Source organism: Phaethon lepturus, unplaced genomic scaffold, assembly GCF_000687285.1.
Source record: "Phaethon lepturus isolate BGI_N335 unplaced genomic scaffold, ASM68728v1 scaffold1923, whole genome shotgun sequence".
In the NCBI taxonomy this organism is placed as follows: domain Eukaryota; kingdom Metazoa; phylum Chordata; class Aves; order Phaethontiformes; family Phaethontidae; genus Phaethon; species Phaethon lepturus.
Genome location: NW_010529528.1, coordinates 72,436 through 79,366, shown reverse-complemented (window position 1 = coordinate 79,366; position 6,931 = coordinate 72,436).

The following is a 6,931-nucleotide window of genomic DNA, read 5'->3' as shown; positions in this document are numbered from 1 at the left end:
TCCCCCCCCCCCTCCCCCCCCGAAGACAGTCAAGCAGTGGAACAAGATGCTCAAAGATACTGTATGGTCTCCATTGTTGGAGGGTTGCAAGACCAGACTGAAGTAACCTGACTGAACTGCAGTAGCCTGGGCTGACAGCAGAGGTGACCCTGCTTGAGCAGGAGATTGGACTAGAGACCTCCTGAGGCTCTTCCAACCTGAGTTACCTTATGATTGTATGATCTCAGTGTCGTGTGTCCCCCCAAAATAAAGCCTTCAGGTTTGGCCTTTTCTTCCTGAGGCATTACATTCAATCATTGTGTGTATGAAGATGGCAGTACAGTACCAAAGGTTCTGGCTGCAACTTTTAGGAACTACCCTGCAGCAATGAGAATGTGTATCAAATGTCAATTTGTTTGTTTTAAAGGAAGGATAAGAGGATAAGAAGGAATAGTCCTAATTTTGTTTTTGAGATTTCAAGTTTAAAATTTATAGGTTTAACTGTTTCACTGGCAATTCCTTAAATGATGGAAAGGGAAGAATTTGGGAGGGGAAGATTGTCTAGAATATTCAAATTTCTTAAATAAGTATTTTATCAAAAATTGTAACAATGCTAAAAGAATATAACGCCTGTTTATTTTACTTTTTTCATGTATGTAAATTTAAATTATGAAAAGATGTATATACAGGGTTCTAGGCACACAAACCTGTAATTAGTGGTACAACAAGATCCCAGCAACATTAAAAAGACCACTTAAGCAGGCATGCTGCCAGCCATCTGCCTACAGAGAAGCACCTTTACACCCCTGCATCATTCTGGGATTCAACCCTTTCTTTAAAACCCTGAAAAATAGATCTGCAGTATTCATAGCAGATTATTGGGGTATTTTAGAGAGAGAGGATGGATTGCTCCCTGAATCCTCTCAAATGAACGAGCTGCTGCTTGCTGCCCGCCCCCTTGCTTTCACAGGGAGCCACAACACAGTTTCCACCTGGAGATGAGTAGACCTGAAAAGCAAATCCCAGAACACTGCGCTCATATTTTTTTCCAGCATGATTCTTACTAAGCGTGTTGCTGCTCATCTTTGTCAGCTATGGGCTCTTGAGGATTTTCATATAGACTACATCGCAGTAGATGAATCTTAGGATAGCCAGTGTGGGGTAGGTGACCCACAGTCAAAGTGAGCTTTTGAAGTAATCTAACTATTAATCCCTGCTATATATCCATAAAGGGAATACATTGCCATCAGTATATTCTCTACATATAATTGCTGTACATTGAGTGGCCATCATTGAATTTTAGCATTTTATCAACCATTCTGACAGAATAATGTTTAAAGGTATCTTTAAATTGGGCTTGGCAAGCTGTCTGGCTGTCAGGTCATACCAGTGTCAACATGTTACGGGGAGACTGATGGTGCTCACCACTCCTGTGCTTTGTTTTCCACTGAAAGAAAAAACTGGTTACTTGTGGAGGGAAGTAGCTCCTTCATGCTCGGATGTGTCCCTCCTTTCAGGATACTTGGGCAGCTGGGACTGTGAAATATGGCAGTGTACCTGCTCTTTACTAGAGAAGTAGCTTTTGAGTGCCTCGAACTCTACTTTGGATGTAAAAGAAGCGGCATGGTAGAATGTGCCATGGTGTGGTCTAACAGTGTCATTTGAAGAATCATCTTCGGTTGTGTTTTTGTTTTACTCTACCCAATTTCTTAATTGAAAAATGTCAAAAAGCAAACCAATTTTATTTAAAATTTTGCAGTTCATTACATGGCTATGTCATGGCACCATATGTATGTGTATGTTCTTCAAAACTTTATCTTCTGGTGTTAGAAGGCTTATACGAAAAAGGACTCATTATAGGACATTATGTGTTAGTAGTGGTAGGCTGTATATCTGGCTCACGTGAGATCTGCTTTTGTATGCAGTGTGTTATTTGACTCTGTCTGCCGAGTAGGTCTGAGTTATTTTGGCTGGGTCTGAGAGGAAGAACTTATGTTTTAGCCAATAAAAAGACAAAACATAGGGGACATGTTGGGAGCAAAGAGCTGTCTGTTTTCAGACTAGGTGTTCTTACGTTGGCAGCCTTAAGCAATTACTAAACTTTCCTCGATCCATGAACCCCAGTCCGATATTTTTGGTCTGGGGTCCTGTTAGTAAGTACAAATGTCACCAGCTGTTCTTTCCTACCTGTATCCAAATGATTTGAAAATGTGAAAGTAACTGATTTTTAGCACATTTCCTTCAGTATACCTTTTTTTGTGAAGAACTGTGTTTGGTTTTAGTAAATACTGAAGTTCGGTCAGCTATTAGCAGTATACTGTGTTCAAAATAATGAAGAGATTTTAAATTACTGAAATAAGTTTTTCCTTGAAACTAGTTGTGAGTTAATAACATCCATAGTGGCATGTGCCATGTGATTGTAGCCATTGGAATTCTTTCTTCTTTACCCTTCTAAAATTAAATGTATCTGTTCTGTCATGTATATAACTCACTTCAAATATTTTGCTACATGAAAACAAATACTGAAATGCCATTCAGCTGTACCTTCACCCAAAAGCAGGGATGGAAGAACATGGGGATGGAGGGAGCAGGCAATAGAGAAACAGCAACAATTTACTAAGAAGAAAAGGAGAAGGCTATTGAGATGAAAGAATGAGAACTTACATTTTTCCTGTAACCATATAATGCATACTACAGTTAAGAGCAATTTCTTCTTTAAGGTAGCCTGTAGGTTTTTGGGGTTTTTTTTGATGTACAATATGTAAATGGAGTTTTGTCATCATGCTATGTGTATGGGTGTTTGCATCCTCTTCCTGTCACCCATTTTAGCTTTCACAGATAGTAAAAGGTTCAAAGATAATTATTCTTTTAGAAGTATATGTGCCTTTTTGTGTGTCCCAGCTCTTGGGACAAGGTGGAAGGGGAGTTGACATTTTCAAAGCAGAGAGAACTGGTGTTGAAGAGAGTGCTTGTAGATGGCCAGCCCAGGGAGGACCTTCCAGCAGTGTTCACATGATCTCAGGTGACAAAGTCAGTAGGCAGTGAGAAAGAAGTATGTTGGAAGCCAGACATTACTAATTCCAAGGATTTGTCTGATTTTTAAACTCTCTCTGTAAGTCATAGGCAGGAATATCTGCTTTATTTTTCTATATATTTTTCTGTGAAGTAATTTTTCAACTGCCGCCTTTGTCTACCAGAGCATTATAAGCACATTTTCCTTACTTTGTGATGGGGATTTCTTGAACAGAACACTGTATACAGTGAGCTTGCTTTATAAATGAGACACAGATTTCTCAGCTTTTGATGTTGTGTAGGATCAGCTACTTTTTAAAATTTGTCTTTTGATTTTTGTAGGAAGTGCAAACTTCAATCAGCACTTTGTGTTTAAACAGTCTTTGTGTTTAGCATGGCTGTCACAAACTGGGATCAGATCTTCAGGCGTTTTTTTCTATAGTGCACAGTGGGTCTTAATTTCACCAACTATTGTGCTAGCATACTTTAATTTCATCAGAAGCTGCAAATTTAGTGGTTGGTGGTGATTTAGACAGTGTAGTGGGTGCTGAACATACCTGTAAATTCAGAGAGAGAGAGAGGAAGAGGCTGACCAAATGGATCTGAAGGGGCTCAGTGTATGAGTAATTTACTATTTAGTTTTCTTCCTTGAATTTGTCTTTGCTTCCAAAAATGGAGATTTAAAAGCAAAGATACTATATTCCTCCCTGAGAAGTTTGACACCTCCACTGTGGATTTTCATTGCTGCTGTAAACAAAATACTCCAAAGAAATGTGAAGTGGATGTAGCCCCAAAACTCCATAATATTTTCCTGTCTCAAAACCTGTCTTTGCCCTGCATGCAATATTTCTTAAAAACTAGAAATATGTCCTAGAGAATGTATTAAGACTTTCATGTTAATAACAGGTTGTGATCAAAGAAAGACCTAATGATGTGTGTCGGAATCAATGCGAGAACTGCAGGGGTGGATTTGTAATCGGGGTTAGGGAGGACTACAACCTCCCCATTAGCACAGCTTGGTGTGGTGCTCACTGCGTGTCACATGCTGGAAGGAGTTCGTGCACAGCTCCCTTCCTCCTCTTCATCTTTCAGCTGGTTCCCCTTGCAGAAACAGATGCAAAAAGAATTGTAGTCCAAGAGTTAAAATTCTTTACATACACAGAGGAGTCCCAAGGCTGCACCAGGCTTTGTGTTGCTCTAGAGTAACAGACACATGTAAAAGCATGCATGTTCCCTGGAAAAATAAAATTAGTGAGAAAAACAACAAAAAATTGCATAAAAGTTTGAAAGCAACTGTGCTATGCTTTGAATAATCTTGCTAAAGACCATTTCCAGAAGATTCTTGGCTTGTCCTCTTCTGCATTTTTTTGTGGGCATTTCTACTCATTTCAGAGGAGTAAACAAGCTGGTTCTTATATTCCGTAAGTGTTTCCTCCTTTCCATTGGATTTATATACATGGCAATTTGTTTATTCAAGGCCACCTCTTAAAAACAAGAATTCTGGTCTTTTTAGTCACAACATTTAAATATGTGAACTGAATCCATTATGGAGATCTAAAGTTCACGATATTTTCTGTGCTCAGATCAATTAAAAAAAAAAAAAGAGGCACTGGGTAAAAGGGTAAGTGGGAATTTCATTAGAAGGATATGGCTAATCTTCCAACACATCAGATGTATAAGTAAGCAATACTGAGGAAGCCATAAAAACAACAGAGACTCTGTAATAGCCAGTTGATAATTATCTACTTTCTTCCCCAAATGGACGTAGCTTGCTATATAGAGTGACATTTATTAAAAAAAGAAAATCAGTAGTGGCTTGTCAGTGTTTCATACCCTGAACCTTTTCTCGTAATTATTGATTGTACTTAACTTCCTGATGCTCTATTTATTGGTACATATTTTCTTAAGAGTTTTCTAGGAGCAGTGTCATAGCCATTACCAGAAATGGTAAACATAAGATTATTATTTTGTTCATTGACTGATTAGCTTTTGAGTTCCAAAGGAACATATTTTTGAGTTCCAAAGGAACATATTTACAAGAAACATTTTAGAAAGTGTCTTTTTTTTTTTCCCTAAGTCTTGAGAAATGAGGCTCCCAAGATATTGCAGTAAACTTCTTGTCATTGTGCTAAATGTAGCCGTTTTAAGGTTTCATGACCTCAAAAAGTACACCAACATCTCTGAGGCTTCAAGCATTTCTAGTTATGCTTTGGTCCAAGTAGAGAAAATAGGTCAATACATTAGGGTTAGATACAAATAGGAGAAAGAGGGAAATATTGCTAAAGAGGAGGAAGTAGTGAATTCAGTTATGAGAAAGATATCAGAGCATGAAGCTTGAGCATCAGGGTTAAGAGAACATACAATTTGTATGGTTATTATTTCAGTCTTCATTTGTTAGAGGAAGACTTTGTTTTGCAATATTTGCATGTTTTTAGTGACAGCTTACCAGTTTCACTTGTACAAAGGTTGCTGTGACTGATGATCCAACACAAATAAAGGTGTCAGAAGTTGTCCTTCGTTTTGTACCTTTATATAACTTCTGTTTATTTTTTAAAATCAATTATTGCATAATGTCATCTTCTCCAGCTGGGAGCATCAGTCGAAGACCTTGACCCTGTTGCTTTATGGTCAATACACAAATAAACCAATGGTTCAGACTTGTTTTTTAAATATTAGACAGGAGATATGAGATAGGTGCGTATAGGGAGGAAAACATAAGGTTGTACTGACGGCATAGTCATCATGATTAGGAGTTTTAGTTTACTGACATGTATGAAAGAAGGTACTGAAAAAATTTTGTAGAAGCCTGCAAGGAGCTCACATATGGATCTCGTCATGTGTGGAGAGACACCATATAAGAAACCACAAAAGCACTCTTCTGAAAATGTATCAAGGGAACTGGAGACAGGAGCTGACCTCTTGAGTCTGGGTGAGAGAAAACAGACAGAGTATGAGTAGACTGAGGGACTTGGAAGAAGATGAATAGGTTATGTTTGCCATAACAGCTAAAAGAAGAGACAGCCAAGGATGCATAGGTGCATAGTGCTTGGACATGAAGCAGCCTGTGCAGTTGAAAAGGCCAGCTGAGACCAAGCAGGTGGTACTTCGGCATCCTGAGCTCATTGTTTCCTCCAGCTAATCCAGGACAGTGTCTCTTGCATTCATGCTGCATTTATCACTGTGATCTTTGGGGCTGTAATTACCAGGGCCTGTAGTGACAGGACAAGGGGGCAACGGTTTTAAACTGAAAGAGGGAAGATTTTGGTTGGACATAAAGAAGAATTCTTTATGATGAGGGTGTTGAGACACTGGAACAAGCTTCCCAGAGAAGTTGTGGATGCCTCATCATTGAAAGTGTTTGATGGGGCTTTGAGCAACCTGATCTTGTGAAAGGTGTCCCTGCTTATGACAAGGGAGTTGGATTGGATGATATTTAAAGGTCCCTTCCAAGCCAAACCATCCATGATTCTATTTTATACTAGTTTTGACAAACTTTTGAAAAGTATAGTGTCACCTACAAACCATACTTGGTCCAGAGTAAAGGTTCAGAACAAGATCCCAAGATCTTGTTTTCTCCTTGCCCCTTGCTTTCCTGAAAAAAAATCCCTAAGGGATTGTATTTCATGAATGACAGAATTGTATTTCATGGACAGACTGTTAGTCCTTGGGAGAGTGTATCTTCTTCATCTCATTTATTTAGACTTTGGGATCCATGAACTGTGTCTGTGGGAAGGTCATTAATGAGATCTAACTCACTTTTCTGCTCTCACGGTGTGTCCGCTGGTTGTGGCTCACAGCCTGACCTTGTGGAAATGACACATTTTCCTCATTGCTTCCATGTGCCAACACAAGTCCAAGAAACAGCCAGCTGTCTGGCTATTGAATAGGTAATTGCTAACATGAAAAGAAAAAGTGTTAGAAAAATACATGTTAATAGTGG